This window comes from Macrobrachium nipponense, chromosome 13 (genome assembly GCF_015104395.2).
Source record: "Macrobrachium nipponense isolate FS-2020 chromosome 13, ASM1510439v2, whole genome shotgun sequence".
Lineage (NCBI taxonomy): Eukaryota > Metazoa > Arthropoda > Malacostraca > Decapoda > Palaemonidae > Macrobrachium > Macrobrachium nipponense.
The window spans coordinates 58,593,706-58,620,675 of NC_087206.1; the positions used below are offsets into that span (position 1 = coordinate 58,593,706).

Below are 26,970 nucleotides of genomic sequence, written 5' to 3' on the forward strand. Positions count from 1 at the left end.
AAATAATTTATTCTTAGTCTTGGACTATTTGAGATTAGGGTTAATTTTTCAGTTTGCAGGAGACTGGATTTAATTTTTTCTTTTTACTTTTGGGGACGGTGTTCTGTCATCAGTTTTTTTCCCACAATTTTGTTTTTTATGGATATCTTTGTCTCTTCAATTCCAGTTTTTTCCTTTTTTTGTTTGGTAGTAAAATACTCTCGAGGAGACCTTACGGTTTCTTCCATGCTTATCTTTGTAGTATCCTCAAATGTAAGATATCAAAGACCACACGTATTTTCGATTAATGTTTTCCTCTGGATTATTAGTTTGTTAGTATTATATTGGAATGATTAGTTTATTATCATTCTCCGTGTCGTTTCTTCCATTGCTTGATCAGCTTTCATTTTGTATATAAACGGTTTTGGATGGGTCATCCAAAATCCTTTGCTTCATTTGTAATTTTGCTTCCCTCGTGATCTTTTCCCTCTCTTGCAATAGCCTAGTTCTTTACCGAATACGTAGTGTGAACGAACTTTAGATCTTGCATGATAGTTCTCCCCACACTTCTCAAATCCTCTTAGTTGCAGCTTGATTTACGGTATGCCATAATTAAGGTCCTCGAGGCATTTTCCTTTTTGTATATCTCGCAGGATTTACAGTAGAATAGTAGTGTATCTATCAAACTTTTCGCAATATTTATTGACTGTTTTTTTACTTAGCATGGCGAGTCTAGAATGCTGTTCATCATGTCATGTTAAAGAAAGCTGCCAGTTAAGATTTAAGTAGTGGAATTGAAGTTGTTTGTATAACCACTCATTGCCAGAAGGCTGCATTGAAAGGATGGACGAACACCTCTCTTGCTAGGGGGCGTCTCTAGTGGGTGAGGGTGGCTAAAGCTCTTGGGACAGAGCTTGATATCAGACTTTCATATTGCTCTGCCATCTTTGCTACTCGAATTCTACGAGTGAGGAGTCACGTCGTCACCTAATGACCAGTCCTGATACGGCAAAAAAAAAAAAAAAAAAAAAAAAAAAAAAAAAACGGTAAAAGGAAATCAAGTCTGACTAAATAAGATTAGAACAACTATTTAGGTCCTAAGTTATGAATTAGAGCTAAGTGGCTGCTCTTTGAATCTCCTTACTACAAGTTGCTATGAGGAATCTGGGTGGGATTGAGTATAGTAACCCAAACAAAATTTTCCATACATTTACTGTAAGCCATTAAACACAAAAAAAATTACATCACAGTGGGTCCAGAATCCGCTGGAGCAGGCGATTCCAGAAGACACTTGACGAAATTCATTTCCAGCCCAATATCCTTAAAGTTTTCTTTGGCGCATGCGTGGATCATATTAGCCTTACACTCGTATTCCTCATGCTGACACTTGAACGTCCAACCTTCGGTTTCTACATTTGGAGCGTACTATAGGATGTAAGTAAATCGAAGAAAGATTAATCAAATTTAGTGTTTCTCTCTTATCCCACTTAACAATCTATCTTTTTTAAACGATGTAAACAATATATTGCTTCTTCATCCAGGTTATAGTAATCACTTGGTGCAATTTTGAGAAACTAGATTACCCATACTCAGGAATAACCTTCAAAATAGTGGCTATAAGTATTCCTCCTTCAAGTCTAAATCTTTCATCAATTAATGCAAATATAAACCAGAAGAACATTCTAGATTTACTGAAATAGTTTTAAATCCATATTCTGTCCTTAACAGAATGAGAGAAAAAGGTAAAAGCTTTTATAGAAATCAATTGGCAGAAATAATTTTTATATTCCTTTGGAATAATAATAATAATAATAATAATAATAATAATAATAATAATAATAATAATAATAATGATAATGTGTGGCGACGTGGCAGAGTGGTTAGGTCGTCAATGGACTGGTTAAGCAACATTGGGGCTGGTCAGTCGTTGGATGGGTGACCGCTCTCCTCGGCGTTGATTCTGGGAAAAGATCTTTACCATAATTTCCTCAGTCTACTCAGCTGTAAATGAGTACCTATCCCTGATTGTGGGTAGGGTCCAGCTATGGGTTAAATAGCAAAACTCAGCAGTGATGTTAAGAAATGAAGGAATAAACGACAACGACGTAAATGGAACCTCTGGCAACAGAGGAACTTCATCCGGCAGCCAGGTATTCAACCCAATTGAAGGGGAAGACGGTCAGGTACTTGGAGGTCGTCATCCAGCAACTGACCACCACAACGACAGTAACCAACAGCCTGAAATTGGAGGTACAGAAGCAAACCTAAGGAAGAAATGGACAAGAGAAGAAAATAAGAAAATATGGAGATGCTACATCAGAAGCAACCCGACGGAGAGAGGATATAGAAGAAGATTGGTCAACATCTGGAATGAGAGGAATAACACCCCCCCAAACAGAGCAGAGGCTGGCAGACCAAGTAAGGAACATAAAGAAAAAGAACTGGCTCTCCCCAACAGAAAGAGAAGAACTGGAAAGGGAAATGTCACACGACAACGAATTACACGAAGACGAACTGAGAGACGATGCCCACAGAAGACAACAGGGATGATGAGGTATCAAACAACGACACACGAAGAAACACCGACGAAGTAACAGAGAGGACGGAATGGGTAGAAAGATTAGACAATGGATGGAGCCAGATACAGAGAGAACAAAGATCCCCTCCATGAAAGCCTACAACACCAAGAAATTAAGGGAGAAAACAAGTGAGGTCAATGAAATAATGGGCATAATGCACACCACCAGTATCACAGAAACAAATAACTTGGCATATGCAGGAGCAAGATTAGTAGCAGAACTGATGGGGATTCGAACACCAACACCACCAGCACAACCAACCCAACAGAAACCTCCTTGGAAAAGGTGCCTGGAAAAGCAAATCATGGTGATGAGATCTGACTTGAGTAAACTGAAAGAGATGGCAGAAAAAAAGGCTAAGAAGCAAGAAAACAAGGGAGGAACTCAACGAGAAATACAAAGTACAGAGAGGGGACTAAACAACACAATAGAAGATGTAAAACAGAGGCTTAAGGCCAAAGCACATAAGATCCAACGGTACATGAACAGGAATAAGGGATACCAACAGAACAAACTATTCGGAACCAACCAGAAAAGACTATACAGCCAACTAAGAGGGGAAGACAACCACCAAGAAATTCCTGAAGCCGAACCAAGTAAGAGACTCTGGGAAAACATATGGAGTAATCCGGTATCACACAACAAACATGCAACATGGCTCCAGGAAGTCAAGGCTGAAGAAACAGGGAGAATAAAAACAAAGATTCAGAGATCACGACAGACACAGTCAGACACCAACTAAAGAAAATGTCAAACTGGAAAGCCCCAGGTTCCCGATGAAGTCCATGGATACTGGCTCAAAAACTTCAAGGCCATACACCCACGAATAGCACAACAACTCCAGCATTGTATCTCAAATTACCATGCACCCAAAAGGATACCACAGGAAGAACATCCTTAGTACAAAAAAAGACAAGAGTAAGGGAAATATAGCCAGTAACTACAGGCCTATCACCTGCCTACCAATAATGTGGAAGTTACTAACAGGTATCATCAGTGAAAGGCTATACAACTACCTAGAGGAGACAAACACCATCCCCCACAACAGAAAGGCTGCAGAAGGAAGTGTAGGGGCACAAAAGACCAGCTCCTGATAGACAAAATGGTAATGAAGAACAGTAGGAGAAGGAAAACCAACATAAGCATGGCATGGATTGACTATAAGAAAGCCTTCGACATGATACCACACACATGGCTAATAGAATGCCGAAAATATATGGGGCAGAGGAAAATACCATCAGCTTCTCAAAATACAATGCGCAACTGGAATACAATACTTACAAGCTCTGAAATAAGACTAGCAGTGGTTAAATCACCAAGGGAGAGGGATCTTCCAGGGCGACTCACTATCCATCACTCTTCGTAGTAGCCATGATTCCCATGACAAAAATACTACAGAAGATGGATGCCGGGTACCAACTCAAGAAAAGAGGCAACAGAATCAACCATCTGATGTTTCAAGGATGACATCAAGCTGTATGGTGAGAGCATCAAGGAAATAGATACCCTAATCCAGACTGTAAGGATTGTATCTGGGGACATCAGGATGGAGTTTGGAATAGAAAAAATGTGCTTAGTCAACATACAAAAAGGCAAAGTAACGAGAACTGAAGGGATAAAGCTACCAGATGCGAGCAACATCAAACACATAGATGAGACTGGATACAAAAATACCTGGGAATAATGGAAGGAGGGGATATAAAACACCAAGAGATGAAGGACACGATCAGGAAAGAATATATGCAGAGACTCAAGGCGATATTCAAGTCAAAACTCAACGCCGGAAATATTATAAAAGCCATAAACACATGGGCAGTGCCAGTAATCAGATACAGCGCAGGAATAGTGGAATGGACGAAGGCAGAACTCCGCAGCATAGATCAGAAAACCAGGAAACATATGACAATACACAAAGCACTACACCCAAGAGCAAATACGGACAGACTGTACATAACACGAAAGGAAGGAGGGAGAGGACTACTAAGTATAGAGGACTGCGTCAATATCGAGAACAGAGCACTGGGGCAATATCTGAAAACCAGTGAAGACGAGTGGCTAAAGAGTGCATGGGAAGAAGGACTAATAAAAGTAGACGAAGACCCAGAAATATACAGAGACAGGAGAATGACAAACAGAACAGAGGACTGGCACAACAAACCAATGCACGGACGATACATGAGACAGACTAAAGAACTAGCCAGCGATGACACATGGCAATGGCTACAGAGGGGAGAGCTAAAGAAGGAAACTGAAGGAATGATAACAGCGGCACAAGATCAGGCCCTAAGAACCAGATATGTTAACGATAGACGGAAATAACATCTCTCCCATATGTAGAAAGTGCAATACGAAAAATGAAACCATAAACCACATAGCAAGCGAATGCCCGGCACTTGCACAGAACCAGTACAAAAAAAGGCATGATTCAGTGGCAAAAGCCCTCCACTGGAGCCTATGCAAGAAACATCAGCTACCCTGCAGTAATAAGTGGTACGAGCACCAACCTGAAGGAGTGATAGAAAACGATCAGGCAAAGATCCTCTGGGACTATGGTATCAGAACAGATAGGGTGATACGTGCAAATAGACCAGACGTGACGTTGATTGACAAAGTCAAGAAGAAAGCATCACTCATTGATGTCGCTATACCATGGGACATCAGAGTTGAAGAGAAAGAGAGGGAAAAAATGGATAAGTATCAAGATCTGAAAATAGAAATAAGAAGGATATGGGATATGCCAGTGGAAATTGTACTCATAATCATAGGAACACTAGGCACGATCCCAAGATCCCTGAAAAGGAATCTAGAAAAACTAGAGGTTGAAGTAGCTCCAGGACTCATGCAGAAGAGTGTGATCCTAGAAACGGCGCACATAGTAAGAAAAGAAAAGTGATGGACTCCTAAGGAGGCAGGATGCAACACGGAACCCCACACTATAAATACCACCCAGTCGAATTGGAGGACTGTGATAGAGAAAAAAAAATAAATAAAAAACAAATAAATAATAATAATTAAGCTATTCGACACAGAAATGTCATAACGACCCATTCAGTGGGTTTTAGGAGAATGAATTGCAAATATTTATCTTATTTACTTATTGGCTTTTACAAAGAAGCCTGTGCAATGGTAAGTAATTTTCTGCAACATTGGTTTTTCCATCCTGATTCTACTGTGCTCCATGCTTCTGACTTATTGAAATTATTCAAAGTCAAGTCCTAGCGAAGAATGAAAATAATATAAACACCTTACAATCTCACGTCATTCGAAGTAACCATCGAAGAGTGCGCGTCATTTATGAGGTCGTAATCATATTTACAAAATATCATTCCTCTAGTTAAAGTCGAAAATAAAAAAGAACAACTTATCAATAATTTCTCTCTCTCTCTCTCTCTCTCTCTCTCTCTCTCTCTCTCTCTCGTCTCTACTCTATCTATCTTCTCTCTCTCTTTGTGAGTTTGCTATTTAGCTTTCGGTAATCGCGAGAATTAGACAAGGAGATTCGAACTAACATGCTAATGATTAATCAATTTTATTATTCAAAATAACTTTTTGATGAGAGTCGCAATATTCTGTGCGATAGCTTTCGGGTTTGAAAGATATTTTCGTTACTGACAACCAGAGAATAGCACTTTAACGACCTTTAATTCATGTAGAGATATGGGACAATAGCTGTCACTTGGCTAACTTAGACCGAAAGTGTTTACGGATATGGTAGCTGTTGAACTTTCGATATCTCCCCCTCTTGCATGGTAGAAAGCTCCCTCACACTTGTCCCTCCCTGAATTGCACTTCGAATATAATCATTTAGCTAGCTGGACACGTTTGTCAGTGAATGCATCCAGGAAAAGTAAACGACCGAGTTGCATTCCTTGTTAAATTCTAAGGCGAATTCGTTTCAGCATCAGTAAAAATATAAGGGAGAAGAGAAACAGTGGAATTAAACCTTCGTTCCACAAGACACTGAAAGCAACTACCCTGTAATAAATCTACTGGAATAAACTCAGAATGCATAACAACTCTGAATATCGCCAGAAGTTTGTATTATTCCCATATTGGAAAAATATCATATCTTGGGTTTACGGCCGTTGAACTTAATACATAGTGACATTTTTCATTCTTTCAGTTTAAAGCCTTCCACTGGTTTCTCCCGACTAGTCCAACAACTTGAACGAGAATCTGTTTACTTTTGTGGTTCGGGTAATTGGAAATTTACAAGAGGAATGAACCATTCTCTCTTAAAACAAAAGACGAAGACTAGAATAAGACTAGATCGGTAATAAGCACAAGAAAATAGACTTCACGTTTTGTAGAACAGTATTCACTCAATGCGAATCTTGCAACTGAAATCCTTCATAATCACCCATTTTTACCTTTGCATTTCCAAAAGGGAACATTTCCACGTCCATGATGTCCTGAAGATCATGCCATGTTGGGTATAGCTGGTTAGAGACGAATTCTTGGCAGTACTTACAGTAAGTCTCGTAGAATAATTGTATCTTGACAGGTGGTGCATCTCCGGCGAAAGTCTGTAAGGCAAGTAGATACTATAGTCTGGCAGCTGTGGGTGACAAGCTTGCAAAAGTACCCCCCAAGCAAGTTTTGATTGATTTTGGTAGAAAAAGTTACATAGAATCAGAAACTGAATGATGCCCATCTGGCATCTTTGTTCATTTTGAGAAATTTAACGTGGCATCCAAGATGGCTATTGCGTAAATCCAAAAGCTATAAACGTCTCACATTTCTTTATTTTTTGGCCTATTTTATAATATGATACATCAATTCTAGGGTTTTCGAGGTCAAGGAAGTCAATTTTAATGGAAAATAAAGTATAAACTAAAACCTTATTGAGTTGTTCATATTCAGTATAAGAGTTGTTCCAAGATTATCCTTTCTACTGGAAACTAGTTGGTCGTCGTTTATCTCACAACCTCACAAATTAGGTAGTTAACATTTCCGTGATTTCTGCTTGTTTTTAAGTATACTTAATTACAGTTTGTTCACACAAGGCAGTGGTGGTAAATGCTCTTTAATATGACTTCTCTTTTTGCAGGGAAAGATGATGTCAGTACAGTGCAATGGCTGAGTGCTACTTCAAGCTGATGGCCAGGGAGCGAGGCCAAAAACCAAGTTTTGACCAATGCAGGAAGAGACAGAATCCAGTCGATCATCAACACAAGCAAACAGCATGGCGATACATTGCCAATAGATTTAGAATTGTCTATCAGAGACAATAAGGACTGTACTGTTCAGTGTCATTGATCATGTGTATCATCATACAAAAAGTGTGATAAAGTCTATTACGGACAGACCGGTAAGTGTCTTTCACAACATCTCAAACAGCACCAATATTCTGTGAGAACTGGGCAAATATTGAATGCATTATTCGTACATATGAAAGATTTAGATTATCCTATTAACTGGAGTCAAGCAAGAGCCTTAATCCTATGTAATGACACTGTTAAAAGGAATATCATTGAATCTGTTTCATCGAGTCAAATAATGGAAATGTTCTAAATTTAAGTCTTGGTTTATTTAAACTTGACGCCTTCATAATGAAAAAAGTTGTAGATAAATATAGCAACAAAATTAATATATTAAGTTTTTACATGTTTTGAATTGTACAGATAATTTGTAGTTTCTATTAGGGTTAAATCTATGTTTTGGTTTGTGACCGTGTAATATCCGATAATCCCTGGATTATTTTCTTAACTTTTACCTTACCTTTTGACGAATTAACCATCTGGTATTTTTGATCTGTTGTTTACCTGATAACTTTCTCTCCAATTGTATTTCATTCGTTCCTTGACAATGTCTTAGTAAAGACGAAAGCGCTTGGATTTCTGACTATCATTTTCCTGTGGTATTCGGTTATATATATATATATATATTAGGCTGGTAGTATATATATATATATATATTATATATGATATATATATATATATTATATATTATAAATCATAAATATAAAATACTATATATATATAATATATATATATATATATAATATTATATATATATATATAATATATATATATGTAATGGGGGGATTGCCCCCCCCCCATTATTCATTAGGTAAGCGTGTAGCACGAAACGGAAGGCAAACCAACACACAGCATTACACACAGCCTCTCTCTCTCTCTCTCTCTCTCGGCAATCCCTCTCTCTCTCTCTCTCTCTCTCTCTCCAAGGAATCTCTCTCTCTCTCTCTCTCTCTAGCACCGACACCTCTCTCTCTCTCCACCTCTTTCTCTCCATTTTAACAGGTAATGAAAATGAGAGAGTCGCATCATAACACTAACATTTATTAACAATGAATAAATAATGGGATAATCAAGTATCCAGTCTTACAGACTAACTCAAAAAACCTCGAATAGTAAAATGTCTAATAGTAATCATTAGTCACCAAAAAGTCCACACCCATCTGGGAACTCTTGTCCCCCTCCATTCCAGAATCGTCTGTTTCAAAGATACAGAACACATGCCCGGTAAGTACATACACAAGATTAACAATCAGTGACTAAATATTGGATATCATCATAAAAAATGTCAAACAGATAATAAGCCAGCCTTCGGCTAAAACACTTCAACACTCACCCAAGCAACCAGACCACTATAAACACAGTCAATAAAAAACTCCCGGCGAACGCCACTGCATCTTGCCTTTGTCTCCAAGATCCTCTATCAAAATCCTCCCATAGACTTGCGTATGAAACTATTAAAGGGAAGAGGCACACACGCACATACGAACACACAGTTCGTTAGCGCCTCGCAACACTAGTTGCATCCAGTTTCACAAAGGCACTTTGAGAAGAGTTAATAAACTCAGTACATTGACTTGTCGAACTAAGCATTTTTATCTCACGCCATCCCTAGAAACTCATTGTTCAGCTACTCTCGGGTCGCCGCTCCTGCACTGTTCTCCACATTCCATAGGTCACAGAGAACACATGGACAATATATTATTAATCAAAAACCCTAGGCCTTTGTATTATATAAGCAAAATTGCTTATATAATACAAAACACACTGGCCGGCTTAAAATAAAATATACGTAATAACTGCACGTCTCTGGCATTATAAAATAAAGTCTGTTACTCTTATATCTCCCAATAACACTAGAATTTTTCTCTCATTTTTTTCTGCATTTCTTGAATATCCCTCTTTGCTTGTCTGCAAGTAGCTGCTCCTGTAGCAGACTGTAGGAAGACGGAACGCCTCCCTCATTGTAGAAGACTTCTCACGGCTTCTGCAGATCCCCAAAAGACACGCTGTAGAATTCTCTTGATCACCATCATGGAAACTCTTGTAATCACCCTGGGGTAAAATAACAGCAACACTCTCTGCACGGCTGGTGGACGTCTTGCTGGCGTTAGGAAATGACTTTTGGTGTGTGTTAGTATGTCAGTCAAGTCTTTGGTCAATCTAAGAAAATTAACCCAGACATACTACTTCTATCAAACAATGATCTCAAAAAGTCAGAAATACTAACTGAACGTCTCCCAATTAACTCCCCTTAATATGACTACCAAATCATAAGTCATTATCACAACTCTCAAAGAAAAAAAAACATCAAGTTCTCCAAACCAATTCTCCAAACTCACACATCAGCACACACACAACCCAGAAATCACAGCAACTCACGGACCTTTGTACTCACATTTCAAACTCGAATGTTATCATAAGTAAAAAAAAGAAAAAAACTCGTAACGAACCCAAGGAAAAAAAGAATCACGTAACACACCCAAGACCCAAAAAAATGTTCTCTCAAGCTCTGATATCTGAACAACCCACAAAAATCAGAAAAAAAATCTCCAATGTTTAACAGCAAAAACCCCTTTACTGCTCAATAATTAATCACAATGAGACTTAATGTCAAACTCCCTTTTACGTAAATAAGAACCCCAGAAAAATCACATCTCCCGTCCAAAAGAAATGCTACTTAAGCTCAATCCCCAATTACATCTCTCATAGGAAAAGGAAGAAAAATAATAAAAAAAGATAATCACTAGTACGTTTCCCCAATCACAAAAACATAATACATGTATAATATACATAATCCCCACCACGTTTTCCCAAGAAATGCTCCACATAAAAGTTACGGAATTTCTCGACATTGCAACTTTATCGACCAACAAGGCCAGAAAGAGAACTCTCACACATGCGCTTTCGTGAAATGCTATTATCAACATTTCCAGATATTGCTAAAATTCTGATCTATCATCATCAGAGGAAAAGTCAGCACACAGCGGACTCAACGCAGCGCTTGTCAGCAGAAAAAATCGCCTGCGGACGCATGCTCAAACAACAGCACAAAAATTGTCTAGTCAGACACATAAGTTCGGAAAACTCATGATTCTCTAGAAAAAAAGGTCTAACAGACACATTTCACAGAATTAACTCCAGGATATGACTAATGTGTTCAAAGACTGTCTCAAAGACTTATTCTCTCAACATGACTTTACCCCAAATTATATGCTTCCAAGAATAACTACTACTTGTGAACATAAAAAAAATGCACACATTCTCCATAGGACTCATAATGCAATGACACTCGCCTCTAAATAGTCACGAAACCAAAGAGAAAGAACCACAGAAATCTTCTCTTGGCTCAAAAAAAAACTCCCATAACCACAAAAAAAAGGGTCACCCGCCAAAGATTAATTCCAACTCCATTATGAGACACCATATTAATAATAACACCACTCCGGTTATAAAAATATTTCCTCCATTTGGTTAATAACCAACCCCATATATTTCTCTCTTATTTCTCCAATAGCCATATGTCAATAAAAAAAAACAACACACTCCAGGAATACAGAATAATCACCTCTATTTCGGCAAATACAAAATATTTACCTCTATTTCCCCAATACTCCATGTGGAACAAAACAAGGCTCCAAATAATATATATCTCCAAAAAAATGTGCACTCAAGGCAACTAGCTCACACACTCACAAATATTGCCCCATAATCTCCTCAAAAATGTGTCTCGATTTGCAACAAAGATGGCTGCAAAATAATTGAACTAAACATAGCTCTCATCACCATGGCAAATAGAAAAAATGGCCAAAAATATATCTCCAATATATTATATCTCAAATTATAACTCCAAGATAATATACCTACCAATATAACTCCAAATATATCTCAATTATCTCTCCAAAATAATATATCTCCAATTCTCCAGAGAATAACTCAATGTCATAGTCAAAAACTATAAACTCTCTCCCATTTAGCATAATTGCTAAAAAAAGGCAAAAACTCGGCAAATAAAACTGTCTAGAAAATTCTAGAAAAAATCCCAATGTGCCCACAACTCATTATAACAGAACTCCAAATTCACAGTCTTAGCCAAGACTTCTCCATATGTACTACGACATAGGCCACTAGAAAACTAACCAAGTTTACTATCTCTCACAAAGTGTCACAAATACAACAAATGTATTGTGCAAGAAAACTCACAATTTCTGGAACATAAACTATCCAGAGAAAAAATGTAGTGCCACTACTTATGCATTCAAAACATGCAAGAAATTCTCCCATGTATTTCTCTACAGCATCAAATAGCTGAAACACGAACACGTTCCCGAACAATGACTCTAAGTCACAAACTGAGATATCAAAAAAAAATATTCACACCAACTGGAGAGAAAAAACAAATTCAGATTCACCCTTGGTAAAGAAAACTTGTGTCAGCGATGGCTAATTTCCAAAAAAAGAGAAAAGAAAAATCAACGGCCTTGTTCACTATCTCCCGTAACTCACTAGATGTCAAGCAATATCTGCTGAACTCATAAAAAAAAAGAAAAAACTAAAATAATGTGTTGTTAGTTCCTCCCAAATTCAAAGAAGATTTGACCACCCTTGATAGCATTAACAAAATGCCCACGTATTAGTATAAAAAAAAACAAAAAAAAAAATCAGTATCAGAAATATCATTATCACAAAATCACCAAAATAACTGCTATCATCAAAATCACTGGTATCAGTATAAAAAAAAAAAATCAAAAAAAAAAAAAAAAAAAAAATATCACCAATGTCAATGCTTGTCCATTCTCCCAAAAATTCAGCAAAAATTCAGCAAAAGTTCAGCAAGATTCCACACAATTCACCAAGATTCAGTCAGATTCATCAAGATTCAGCAAAACTCATCATCGTGAATCACTGAAATATTCTCCAAAGTTACAAAAACTTAACAAGTAACTAAGACAAGACTTCTCCCATCAATTCATTGTAATAATTCTCCTTGAATAATTATCTGTAATAATTATAAAATAATCTCCATGAAATATCTCAAATCTCTCGCAATTTATGTCTCCCGTAATGATAATTATACTTAAGCAACCCTCCCGTGATACATCTCAAGTATAAAACAATTATCAATAATAATAATAACTCTCCATAGCAATAATTCTCTTGCAAAGATCTCAAGTAAGGGTGAAATTCAAAATAGCATACAACAGTATTGCTGAATCTCATGACACAATTTCTCCAGATGCAACACCATTTACGGCACCGGGCAACACCATTCGGCACCATTTTCAAAGTAATTCCTCCAACAATAATAATAATCTGTGTCTCCCCATTATATTTGTGTCTTCGAAAGCACAAGGATAACATACACCCATACAATGCATTTCAATTCTCTTTTCATTTCCTCTTCTCTTCCTCCAAGAGAGAAAAAAATATCTCTTTTCTAAAAAAAAGACTCTACGGCATTTCACTTCATCAACTAGTCAATCAGCTGATGTCTTAGCATTTCATTGTCAAGGCCAGACTTTGTCTTCAACAGCCCGACAAAGAAAAAAAAAGAAAGGGGGAGTTCACCCCCAATGAGAAAAAAAAATTTCTCCCCCCCGTTAGAACAACCCCTCAGTCAAGCGGCAGAACACTCCCAGGCATGCCAGTAGTCCCCGCAGTAGTACCCATCTTGCAATCCCCTTGAACCGTGTCTGAGGACCCCCTTGAGGTATACACTAGTACCCATCTCTGCACTATCTCTCGAGGGAGGCCAGTGGTACCCTCGCAATACCCTCCCTCAAGGCAGGCCATACTCCCCTCGCAATGTGCTGAGCCCGTGAAATTCAGTGACCGCTCTTGTCTCCAAGCCAGATATGCTTATCTAAGCACAGTTCACATGCATAGAAAAAAAACATCTTAAATACACCCATATGTTTTGAACAAAGACGAATGCGTCTATCATAAACACGTGCAAATAAAGAAAACACGTCACTTCTGTTATTATGGGCAAAGACGAGAAAAATTTTTTGACCTCTTGAACCAATCCCATTTCACTGAAATATTTTAAACAAACCCTCCCCTTCAAAACAATAGTTTTAACACTCACCACTCCATAATGGGAACAAAAAGAACTCGAAATTCTCGTAAACCGCGGCAGTGATACACGCACTAACAACAACACCCGCACGGCCATCTCGGGATGCAACTCGTCATTGCACACGAGAAGTCATACTGAGTGCGCCCACTTCTCCTAGGCTGACTCCCTGGGAAAAATACTGAGTCCCATGAAATCCTTCCTCCCTTTAGCACAGTTAACAGATAGATATTTTCTAATTTTTTCTCACTAAGTAACTGAAAACTAACAGTTTAACGATTTTCCACAATCCCACAAAGGCTTTGTCGTTCGAAAACTATCGCCAAGCCATAACCCCCTTTATTTTTTTAACTGGTCACCCATCTCTCATTGGCGTTCCTAGGCATAGAAAGAAAAAAAAAACTTTTATACCCCCTCTTAACCGCTTGCCACAACTGTAATGGAGGGGATTCCCCCCCCCCCCCATTATTCATTAGGTAAGCGTGTAGCACGAAACGGAAGGCAACCAAACACACAGCATTACACACAGCTCTCTCTCTCTCTCTCTCGGCAATCCCTCCCTCTCTCTCTCTCTCTCTCTCTCTCTCTCCAAGGAATCTCTCTCTCTCTCTAGCACCGACACCTCTCTCTCTCCATCTCTTTCTCTCCATTCTAACAGGTAATGAAAATGAGAGAGTCGCATCATAACATTAACATTTATTAACAACGAATAAATAATGGATAATCAAGCAATCCAGTCTTACAGACTAACTCAAAAAACCTCGAATAGTAAAATGTCTAATAGTAATCATTAGTCACCAAAAAGTCCACACCCATCTGGGAACTCTTTGTCCCCCTCCATTCCAGAATCGTCTGTTTCAAAGATACAGAACACATCCCGGTAAGTACACACACAAGATTAACAATCAATGACTAAATATTGGATATCAATCATAAAAAATGTCAAACAGATAATAAGCCAGCCTTCGGCTAAAACACTTCAACACTCACCCAAGCAACCGGACCACTATAAACACAGTCAATAAAAAACTCCCGGCGAAACGCCACGGCATCTTGCCTTTGTCTCCGAGATCCTCTATCAAAATCCTCCCATAGACTTGCGTATGAAACTATTAAAGGGAAGAAGCACACACGCACATACGAACACACAGTTTTCGTTAGCGCCTCGCAACACTAGTTGCATCCAGTTTCACAAAGGCACTTTGAGAAGAGTTAATAAAACTCAGTACATTGACTTGTCGAACTAAGCATTCTTATCTCACGCCATCCCTAGAAACTCATTGTTCAGCTACTCTCGGGTCGCTGCTCCTGCACTGTTCTCCACATTTCATAGGTCACAGAGAACACATGGACAATATATTATCAATCAAAAACCCTAGGCCTTACATATATATATATATATATATATATATATATATATATATATATATATATATATATATATATATATATATATATATATATATATATATATATATATATATTAGGCTGAGAGAAGAAGTACAAATAGGTAAAGAGCAGATGGGATTTATGAAGGGAAGGGGAACAACAGATGGTATATTTTGTCTGAGGCAAATAATGGAGAAATTCGGGGAAAGACAAAGGGACCTACATATGGTATTCATTGACCTTGAAAAGGCTTATGACAGAGTTCCGAGACAAGAGGTATGGAGGAGCCTGAGGGAGAAGATGGTGCCAGAGAAGTATGTGCGATTGATACAAGAGATGTACCGGAATGTATTTACCAGAGTGAGGAGCAGTGTTGGGGAGACAGAAGGTTTTGAGGTGAGAGTAGGATTACACCAGGGGTCGGCTCTGAGCCCTTTTATCTTTAACATAGTGATGGATGTTATAATAGAGGAAGTAAGGGAGACAGTACCATGGAACATATTGTATGCGGATGATATTGTTCTGTGTGCAGAGAGCAGGGAAGATCTGGAAGTGAAATTGGAAAGATGGAGACAAGTACTGGAGGACAGAGGAATGAGAATAAGTAGATCCAAGACAGAATATATGTGTACCACCACTGAGGGGGATGATAGAGAAAGTATTCAGCTTGGTGGAGAGCAAATAAGGAGAGTTGATAAGTTTAAGTATTTGGGATCTTTTGTTAACGCTGGAGGAAGTATGGAAGAAGAAGTAAAACATCGGGTACAGGCAGGCTGGAACAACTGGAGAGCGGCCTCGGGAGTTCTTTGTGACAAAAGAGTGCCGCTTAGGTTAAAAGGAAAATTTCACAAGACGGTGGTAAGAACAGCAATGCTGTATGGGACGGAAACAGCAAGCATGAGAAAAGCAGAGCAGAAGAAGATGGATGTGGCAGAAATGAGAATGCTTAGGTGGATGTCTGGGGTAACAAGAGTGGATAGGATCAGAAATGACTACATAAGGGGGTCAACTAAGGTGGTGGAAGTATCAAAGAAAGTGCAGGAGGGGAGGCTGAGATGGTATGGACACCTGTTGAGGAGAGATGAGGACCACGCTGGGAGACATACTATGGGAGTGGAGGTGCAAAGGAAGAAAGAGAGGGAGACCAAGAAAGAGATGGAAGGACTGTGTGAGAGGAGATTTACATGAGAAGGGAATTGATGAGGCAGAAGCGCAAGATAGAAATAGATGGAAACGGCTCATCCGAAACGGCGACCCCATATAAAAATGGGAAAAAGCTGGGAAGAAGAAGAAGATATATATATTAGGCTGCTAGTAACAATCTTACCCGAATAACGTGAGGAAGTTGAGAAGTTGAAGACATCATTATGGCTATGCATTAACTTATACCTCTCATGACAGTCTTTTGGGTAAGTGCGTACCTGTACGTCCTGCATGGTTTCATGATTCAAGCCAATAAGCCGATGAATTTCTTATCAACAAAATATCCCCCTTCGGTTAACATATATGAAAATATATTAATTCCGAGTAGTGCAAATTAGATTTTGTAGCTTAGTGCTTACATATATATATATATGTATATATATATACATATATATATATATATATATATATATATATATATATATATATATATATATATATATATATATATATCTGTGTGTGTGCGAATACAATTATAAATATATATATATATATATATATATATATATATATATATATATATATATATATATATATATATATAGTACTAGAGGACCAACCAAGAGCTGCCTGGGAAATCTCTAAAGAACTCAGAAAAATTTTCATGCACCCTCTTGTACTGACTGTACCTTTTATCCAGGTATTACTGTGGTGATTGTCCCTCTATTCAGGTATTACTGTGCTGATTGTCTCTTTTATCCAAATATTAATGGTCTGACTGTCCCATTTATCCAGTTATTATTGTTGTGACTGTCCAATTTATCCTGGTGTTACCATTCTGAATGTCCCTTTTACCAAGGTATTACTATGCTGACTGTCCCTTCTCCATCCAGACATTACTGTGGTGACTGTCCCTCTTATCCTGGTATTACTGTGGCCAATGTCCCACTTATTCTGGTATTACTGTAGTGACTGTTCCATTCTTTCAGGTATTACTGTACTGCATGTCTCTCATGTCCAGGTATTACTGTCCTGAAAATCCCTTTTATCCAGGTATTACTGTGATGACTATATTTTATCCAAATATTACTGTGGTGACTGTCCCATTCATCCAGACATTACTTTTCTGTCTGTCTCTTTTATCCAAGAATTACTGTGCTGACTGTCCATTCAATCAGGTATTACTGTTGCGACCAATCCATTTTATCCAGCTATTACTGTGGTGGCTGTTCCCCTGCTATTGATGTGCTGACTGCTGCTTTTATCCAGGTATTACCTTGGTGACTGTCCATCTTATCAAAATATTTCTGTTGTGACTGTCCCATTTACCCCAGACTAAACCTAAGCACACCCACCACTCGACTGAAACAGGCTAAACTAAATACGTCCCCACCAAAAACTAAACATACACCTCCACTAAACCTAAACACACCCAGCTAAACTTAAATGCAAACGTTGATACAGAATTATTAATCAAAGGGGGTATAGATTTGAAACCTACCCCTAATAAGTTGGGTAAAATGATGGCTATGCCAAATTTTGTCTAGATCAGTCGAGCAGTTACTACATTAGTTACAAAGGGAAGAGGGAAAGGATGGGGGAAGGAGAAGTGGAAGGAGGTATGGATTTGGTCAAATCCATACCTCCTTCCACTTCTCCTTCCCCCCAGGGGTGGGCAGCGGGCGTCGTCCCTCAGGAAGATGTGTGTGCAGGTTTCTAGGCCTTCTGGTCTGTAGTTATGCGTCCTATCCGTGAAAGTCTTCCAGGAGGGCACGAACTCCTTTGCTATTTCCCTTAGTCTTCTCAGGGATTTATCTCTGTCATCTGGTTCCGTGGGTAGAATTCACCTGGTACTGCCAGTGTTCCCTGTAGACTTTTTCTGTAGAAGTTTCTTTGTTGTTTGCTTTTGGTGCTGTTTGAAGTCCTAGCAGGACCAGGGCAGCTGCGCCTTCCAGTTTTCAGTGGTACACCGTGCTATCAGAGCCACTTTTATTTAACAGTGGGCCCTTTCCACCATTTCGTTGGCCACGGGGTTGTATGCCGTTGTACTATGGAGTGTTGTCCCCATCAGGCATGCCATGGAGACCCAGAGATCTGATAGAATGCTGAGCCCCTGTCCGTAGTAATGTTGTCTGGCACACAGAAACAGCTTATCCAACTTGATAATAGGGCTTCAGTGCAGGTGCTTGTAGCTGCTTCTGCCATCGAGGTTGCCGCCCATCTCATAGATTGGTCTATGACTGTCAGGAGGTATCTGGCACCCCCGATTGTGGCAGAGGTCCTACGACGTCCATGTGGCTGTGCCCAAACCATCTTTGTGGTTGAGGGAAGTCTCTGATGCCTGATTCCATGTGCTGGGTGATCTTACTTGTTTGGCATGGTATGCAGTTTTTTGCCCATCTCTGCACGTCCTTTTTTATCCTGTGCCACACGAACTTCTCGGTCATTAGGCGCATTGTTGTATGTCCTGATGGATGGGAGAGGCTGAGGATGATGTCTAATACTGCTTTGTGGGATGTGGGTATCAGGGGGTGGGGGCGGCCTGTGCTGGTGTCGCAGAGAAGTGTTGACCCCTTCTCTCCAAACTGGCATGTCCTTCCACTTCAGTGAGGTGAGTGCCATGCAGTAAGCTGGCGTTTCGGCCTTTGTAGTTTGTTCCTTCACCAGGTCCTCGTAGTTGATGCCCAGGTGGACCAAATTTATTTAAATCCTTGACAGGGCACCAGCTACCGGGTTCTTCTACCTGGGGACATAGCTGATGGTGCACCCGAATTCGGATATAGTGGCCAAGTGCCGCTGCTGTCTTGCCAACAACAAGTCTCCTGCCTTCGTGAAAGCATGTACCAAAGGCATGTGGTCTGTCAGGATGGTGAAGGGGCTGCCATCTAAGAGGTATTTTAAGTGTCACATGGCCTAATAGATTGCCAGTAATTTCCTGTCGAATGCATTGTAGCTGGTCTTGGGAGGCTTCAAATTGCGGCTGAAGAGTGCGAATGGGTGGGGGGACCCGTCCACTATCTGTTTCAGTATGGCTCTACAGGCGACGTTGTTGGCCTCAGTGGAAAGTCTCAGGGGGGACACAGTGGGGTCCTGGTAGGCTAAGGTTGTGGCTCTGGCGAGCCTTCGTCTGCTCAAGCGCCCTCTGCTGTGGTTGTTTCCCAAGTCAGTGTCTACGGTCTTCCCCTTCAGCACCCTGGTCGAGGGATACATGATATGGGTGATGTCTGGCACGAATTGTTGGTAGTATTGACCGTGCCGAGGAACTCCTACAGGGACTTGATCGTTTCGGCGTAGGAAGTTGTTTACTGCTTCTACATTGGAGGCCATGGGGTGGATGCCTGTTGAGAAGACCTCGTGTCCCATGAAGTCCACATTCTCTACACTGAAGGAACATGTGTCGAAGCTGAGGACTAACCCGTTTCTTCTGAAGGCATTTCAGCACAGCCCAGACATGTCCCAGGTGCTCTTCCAGGGACCTGGAAAAGATCAGAATATTATCCACTTAGCGGAAGCAGAAAGGTGGAGTCCCCCAGGATGCTGTCCATCAGGCGTTGGAATGTGGCCCCGGTGTTCGTGAGGCCGAAGGTGGAGTCGGAGAAGGTGTATGTTCTGAATGGCATGATGATGGCTGTCTTCGAAAAGTCGTTGGGATGTACTGGCATCTGAAAATAAGATTTAAGTAGATCCATTTTTGTAAATATTTTGGCACTGTGTAGGGCTCCTGTCAGGTCCTGCATGTTTGGCAGTCGGTAATGGTCAGGCATTGTCATGAGGTTGAACCAACGAGTCCTCACAGGGCCTCTAGGAACCATCTGGCTTCTTTACCATGTGGAGAGGGGACACTTATGGGCTTGATGCCTTTTTGCAAATCCCCATCCTCTCCATCTCTACGAATGCTTGTTTAGCATCCTGAAGCTTCTTGGGTGGCAGGTGGTGAAGCTTGGCATGTGTCGGTGGGCCTGTGGTGGTGATGTGGTGGTAGATGCCGTACTTGGCTTGTGTTCCTAGCCCCTGCCATAGTTCTGGCTTGAAGACTTCTGGGAATTCATGCAGGAGGGCGCTGTATTTGGATGACGTGGCAGCGCATACAGCGGCCATTCTTGGGCCAGTGGTGAGCTGGCGGCAGTGGCAGGTTCCGGTGTCTAGAAGGCGTTTACAGCCGACAACCACCAACAGACCATGTTGTGCGAGAAAATTGCTGTCCAGTAGGGGAAACCTGACGTCCACGATGACCCATAAAGGATATTGTGCATGTCTGGGTTCTGTAGCAGTGGATGGGGCTTCCCATTTGTGGCTACTAGTGCGGCTGTGGCATTGGGTGGGTGGTTGCAGTCCTCCCTCGACAGCAGAAAGACAGACCGCATGGCTCCTGTGTCTACCAGCATTCGGCACCCGAGATCGCATCGTGGATGAAATATCCCACTGGTTGGGATTCCCTGTTGTCTGCAGCCACTGCTGTTATGGGTCGCCGCCCTCTGCGTTTTTTGGGAACGCACAGGGAGGTCTGCAGTTTCCTTCTACTGCTGTGGTGGTGCCTTTTTTCTGTATATTGCATGTGTATCCCCCTCCTTGACCTTCTCTTCTATCAGGCTGCATGCTGAGGGTGCTGCGGCGTGCTCTGAGGCCTTGGTGGCCTTGTGGAGTTTATGAGCGATGCGAACTAATTTCTCCATTGGAAGTGTGTCTGCCTCCACCCATAATTTTCACCCTCACCTCTTGAGGAACGCTGCAGGAATATTGCTCACAATAAGCTGATCTTCCTTTTTTGCTGAATTCGTCGCAGTCCGGCAGCTTCAGGACACCACGTAGTTTGTCCCAGGCATCCTTGAGTGATGCGTTTGCCAAGGGCTGGTTCATCAGGTCCAGGGCGCATTGGGCTCTCGGATGGGCATAGAGTATATCTTGATGAGCTTCCAGCGGAGGTCTTCGTATTTGATCTTTTCCATCTGCATGTCTAGCCAAGGTGTAATTTTATTAAACACTGCCTTGGGCAGCGTCATCATTGTGATATCTGCTTTGGTTTCTTCATCTGTGATTTTGGCTACATGGAAATGTACGTCGGCCCACAGGAACCATGACACGGTAGTTTGCTGTGAGAATGGCGGCAGCTTTAACGCCTCAGATATCGCAGTTTTGAAGGCGACAGGGAGATGCAGAGGATCTGTGAGTCTCGGCTTGACTTTCAGGTTCCATGTCTGGCATTTTGACTCTCACACCAAAACGTGAATTAAGCGCTGTATTTAGTTCGTTAATGGTGTTTGGGTTCGCCAGAAGTCAAAACTATACACTTTCTGAATATGATCGATGTGAATTGTAAATGGCAGGGCCAAACCATTTGAACACTCTAAAATATACCTGGGAAGGTACTCCGTAATTAGTCCGTTGGTGGCGTGGGTGGTTTTCCAAAGAAGGAGCTTTCAGAAGCCTAAACTTTGTCGCTGTATGGTTCTGTTACAGGTTTCTGAAGGTAAGCGTGGCAATAGTGAGTCCGTTAATGGTCGAGGCAAAACCATTATTTACCGGCATCTCTCAGCTCACCAGTTGTGAGGTCACAATGAGACAAAACTGAGTACTACTGATTTATCAACTGTGCACACGATATACGTATCAGTGTGTGGACGGAACACAGATACAGAAGAATTTGTGTTTCATAGCAGTTAATGAAATGATAATAACAAAAGCATAATGGACATACATTGATGAATTATATACCAACGGAAAGGCCAAGAAATTCTATATACAATCATATACATGTGATTCTTGCTGATTAGCTAGATGAGATACAAGATTATGATTAGTGGGTAAAGAAGGTCTTTACACAGGTCTTTACAATCTAGATGAGATACAAGACCGTAATAGTGGGTAAAGAGGGTCTTTATACTACAAAGCCTCAGATCCAAAGAAAAACTATATCAAGAAACTGCCATCCGGTACATCTGGATGAGGTAACGATACCCACCTAAGTTAGGATAGTGTCATAAGTCTATTTGTTTTATCTGAGGGTTTGTGTCCAAAAAGGGTATCCTGTTTATGAAGAAATTGAGATGTCAAGAGGGGATTGTGGCTAAATATATGCATTTGCTACATACATTTTTACATATGTATTGCAATAGATTTATGCTGCCATTGCCTCTGTTCTCACTTTGAATTAAGATCCAAAATCCTATGCTTTATTAAAGGGGAGCCAGCCCATACTTACCCATAAAGAGCGACAGGTCACTTTTGAGGTGTGCCAGTCTAAAAAGGGTCCAGGTAGAAGTTAGATTAGTCCCGGGGAGTACTTGACGCCAGGAACTGAATGGCCCAGATTTAAATCCCTTGGTTCTCCTACTACTGACATTTGCGAGCTCTGGTATTGCTTCCAGAATGTTCTTTCGGACAATCAGCTGATGTGAAAATGCAGGAAAATGGGATCTGCCTAAATCGACAGTTATAGAAGCAAGTCAGCCCATGTGTGCAGCCCTCAGTTGTTGGCCAGTTTCTGTACAAGGTCTTACTGATTTTTCCCAGCCGTTCCATGTACCGCATTCTTTATATGATTTGAAATCATTAGCTACAAGCAAATATATATATATATATATATATATAGTATATATATATTATATATGATATATATATATATCTCTATATATATATATATATATATATTGTTTCAAAATTTTAAGCCAGAGAACCAAGGAAACTAAGGTCTTTTACCAGTTTCATGCATCCTTGTCTATATGCAAGTTGCCTCTTTGAACTGAAAGCATCCATCTCTAGAAAAGCTATCTATTCTCCCATTGGCTGTCGGAATCTACCCCTGCAGGGATTCAGCAGATCTTAGCAGGAGAAAATTTTAAAAGGGACAGAAGCCAGCAGCTCGTCCTCAGAACTACCTTAGAGCTTGGAGCGCTCAGAAGCTCCTTACCACGCCCTGCAGACCACACTTCGCCCTTTCTGCTCCCCCTGCTTCTGGAGAAGTCCCAAGTATTTTTTATTGTCCATAGTGCACAGAAATATCAAGCAGAAGAAGACGTTCCAAGCCCAGGATTTCCAGGTACTGTGAGAGTAAATTCCAGCTCAGCCAGGGAATTAATTGTTTTGCCTTTTGTCTGTATTTCATTTCCATTTTTCCAAGGCGACTTCCCCCCCCCCCCCCTCCGTTGTTTAGTTTCTCATTCCCCCCCATCTTGGTTACTCCCCTTGTGATACTAGTGAACATCCCCTAGTAAATTCAAGCAACGAAATAGTTCTTTCTGAGTAAATTCCCAGTCATTTTCATCCCCCCTGAGTGGCCTGTAAACTTTTGATTGAAAGAAAGTAGTGTGTAACATTCACCCTCGTGTGATCCCCCGCCTTAGGCCAGATCCCATCTCTTTGCAGAAAACCACCGTGCCTGATTGTGGTAGAAATTGGAAACCCTTGGAGTAAGCTTGCATTTTCAATAACCCGTTTGCGCAAAATTTCTGAACGCCATGTCTGGTTGCCCCAGCCACGTGTTTCCGGTGGATCGACCAATCATCCACCTTATTAGTCCCTGGACCTCTGTAAATTAATGTAAATACAGTGGCATTTAAACTAAAGTCCAGCTTTTATGTAAATTCCTCCTTCCTCAGTAATATCGGCCTTCTCCCATAGTTTTTTTTTCTTTGTTTTGATCTCTCGTTCCTCCATTCAAGTCCAATTTTTTTTAGTGTTAAACTACATTTTCTAGGAGTGAACGAGCAGTTCAGAAATATATATATATATATATATATATATATATATATATATATATATATATATATATATATATATATATATATATATATATATATGCCCAGGCCAAGATTTGAACATGGGCATATGGTTCAGTTGGCTTTGACCATTCGCCTGGCATTGTCTAAAACATATGGCTAAGTTTGAATCTTATCAGTTATAATTCTCCTTGCAAGAAATCTTAAGCATTTTTGTTAAATAATCTGGCAGAGCCTTTTATCAGTAAACCTTATTTTTCATTACTTTTTCATGTGCTTCCACAAAAGTTTCGTATCAGATCTTCAGTCCTCCATTGTCCCCACCATGCCCATCGCCCCAACCCCGTTTCCTATGGCGGGGCCGAGTCTAGAAGTCTACTCTGCTTATCAGGCACTTCAGTGCCGTCCAATCACCTCACGAGCCTTTAGTGCTCTAGTGTCCTTGATAGCATAACCAGTTTACTTATTCTCTACCAAACTTCCACTCAAAATTAATTTTTCACCATCTGATTGACTGTTTTCTTACTGGAAAATATGCCACTTTGACATTCATATTTCCGTTAGTCCACCGTACTTCGTTACATGTCTGTAACGGTTTCATCATCGTTTTTAATCATCAGTCCTTTAGGAGAAAATTGACGTTGCCATTCAAAATTACCGCACTTCCACACTGAAGTAAAACTTGTCATAAATACATCTCAACAACTTATCACACACACATCACAAACAATTTGACTACAAGTCAACGGCATCTTCGTCGTCCTAACTACTGTTTCATACGACCATCCAGAATTTGCATAAGTTTCTTTTTTTCAATTAAAGCCGTTGACTGATTCTCAACCAGCTTGTGATGAGTGTGAACTGATTTGCATAAGTGAGTTTGTGAAATGCTGTAGTGTGGTGTCGACGCATACGCAGAATTTTCTAGACTCCGACCTAGTCACATAGAGTACGATTCATCTTCTGCTGACTACATGTCCTTGCTAATCATTTCCGAATTTTCTCTGCAATGACTTTGCTATACTCATACCTCATATTTTCTTCTTCATCAGTAAATCCATTTCTCAGCACTTGGTTTATTACCAGCAACTCCCAAAACATTCTAAATATTCCGCACCTTTCATGTATGGCCTGTTCTTAACCTTGAAATTTATCATTTTGCCAAAATGGTCGTGTTTGCTTCTCATCCTTTCCTTTTGATGGCATATATGTCCTCTAAGATTTTCTTTTGCAACTTCTCATTTCCTCTTCCATCTACCTGAATCCAGCAAAGCAGCCATATGCATACACTTATTTAAGCCTATTGTTACAATTCTTCCTCTATCATGCGTGAATATCACGCGATATGTCAACCATTCAGTGCAATATGTGGATAATCGAATGCGCAAATTACTGTATAATTTATGTAATCACAGAACGAACGGTCTCACATAGTATATATACATACACACACGCATATATATATATATATATATATATATATATATATATATATATATATATATATATATATATATATTATTATTATTATTATTTTATTAATTATATTCAGAGTATGAAAACTTATTCATATGGAAGAAGCCCACGGAGGATATTGACTTAAGATTTAAGCTTCCAAAAATATGGTGTCCATTAAGAAAAAAGTGAGAAGAGGGTGAGAGAAATACAGAAAGAAGAGATCTAACTTATCAAAGAGAAAAAATAAATTAATAGATTAAATAAATTTATAAATATATAAAAACGTATTAAAATGCAAGGGGAGTAGTATTAGGGAAGTAATCCATTGCATCTTCGCTTCAATTTCTGAAGTTCCAATTGCACGACATCCTCTGGGAGACTGTTCCACAGCCCAGCGGTGTGGGGAATAAAGGACCTCTGGAACTGAGAAGTTCGACAGCGAAGCCCATTGACTGCATATTGGTGCTGCTGTTCAGCGAATCTGGTTGCTCTCGGCAGGTAAATGGGATCAGGGATCAATTGTGAATGTGAGAGATCATTCAAATCTGTTCTTTTTCTTCCAGTTCATGAAAAATAACGTTCTTGTCCCTTTCCTTGGTCTATCAACATCATCTGTCGCTTTACGACCTTTCATTCAAGTTTTTCTTCTTTCATCATCTTAAAAAATTCCCGCGAAGAGGAGCTTCATTTTGTTCACTGTTGCCTCTTCACTTCGCCTCTTCCTTCCAAACAATACATTCTGGAGTGCTGCACCTGTTGTCTCGCCCGAAGGATAACGACAGATAAGCTATCATCATGGCGATCCACTTTTCCCTTGTTTATATAAGAAACTCGAGTTGTGAATTGAGTCGCACGTGGAATGACGATAACAAAAACAACAACATAGACGATAAAATCAACCACAACATTATTACTATCGTTATTATTGTTATTATTATCATTGTAAAATACTCTGTTTCAATTTGCTGATGCGGGCGGCATGAAAAACTTTGATGTAAAAGCTGTCCGAATACACCGATTTTCGTGATTATTATTTGAGAGAGAGAGAGAGAGAGAGAGAGAGAGAGAGAGAAACTTTTCTTTACCCACACCCATACAAGTGGCAATCAAATTCCCACCACTCAAAAAAAAAAAAAAAAAAAAAAAAAAAAAAAACTATGAGGTAGCTAGGCATTTTGGACCTCATATCTCACAGAGTCGACGGATGGCCTATGTTTGATTTACCTTTACCTAAATTTTGCTAAAAAAAAACTTACTAAGTTCAGTCCAACAAGAAACAAAATATGAAGAGGTAAACACGACAGTCCCATAATACTACGATGCTCGTCTTGGTCGGTCACCTGGGGTTAGAGTTAGCAAAACAACTGAAGGTC

General features: G+C 40.0%; 1 protein-coding gene and 1 long non-coding RNA gene across 4 annotated transcripts in view; one reads left to right on the forward strand and one right to left on the reverse strand.

Annotated features, from left to right (window-relative positions):
* Positions 1-26,970, forward strand: part of LOC135225806 (gamma-interferon-inducible lysosomal thiol reductase-like) — a 79,214-nt gene that overhangs the window by 20,501 nt on the left and 31,743 nt on the right. The window lies entirely within an intron of this gene.
* Positions 1,234-26,970, reverse strand: LOC135225478 (uncharacterized). 2 transcript variants are annotated; one of them, XR_010316985.1, is made up of 4 exons: positions 26,854-26,868; positions 14,691-14,744; positions 6,929-7,084; positions 1,234-1,404 (listed from the first exon to the last, which is right to left on the reverse strand). It is a non-coding gene; the product is annotated as an uncharacterized LOC135225478 (long non-coding RNA). The 2 variants fall into 2 exon arrangements; XR_010316984.1 differs by lacking the exon at positions 14,691-14,744 and having other exon boundaries at positions 26,854-26,970.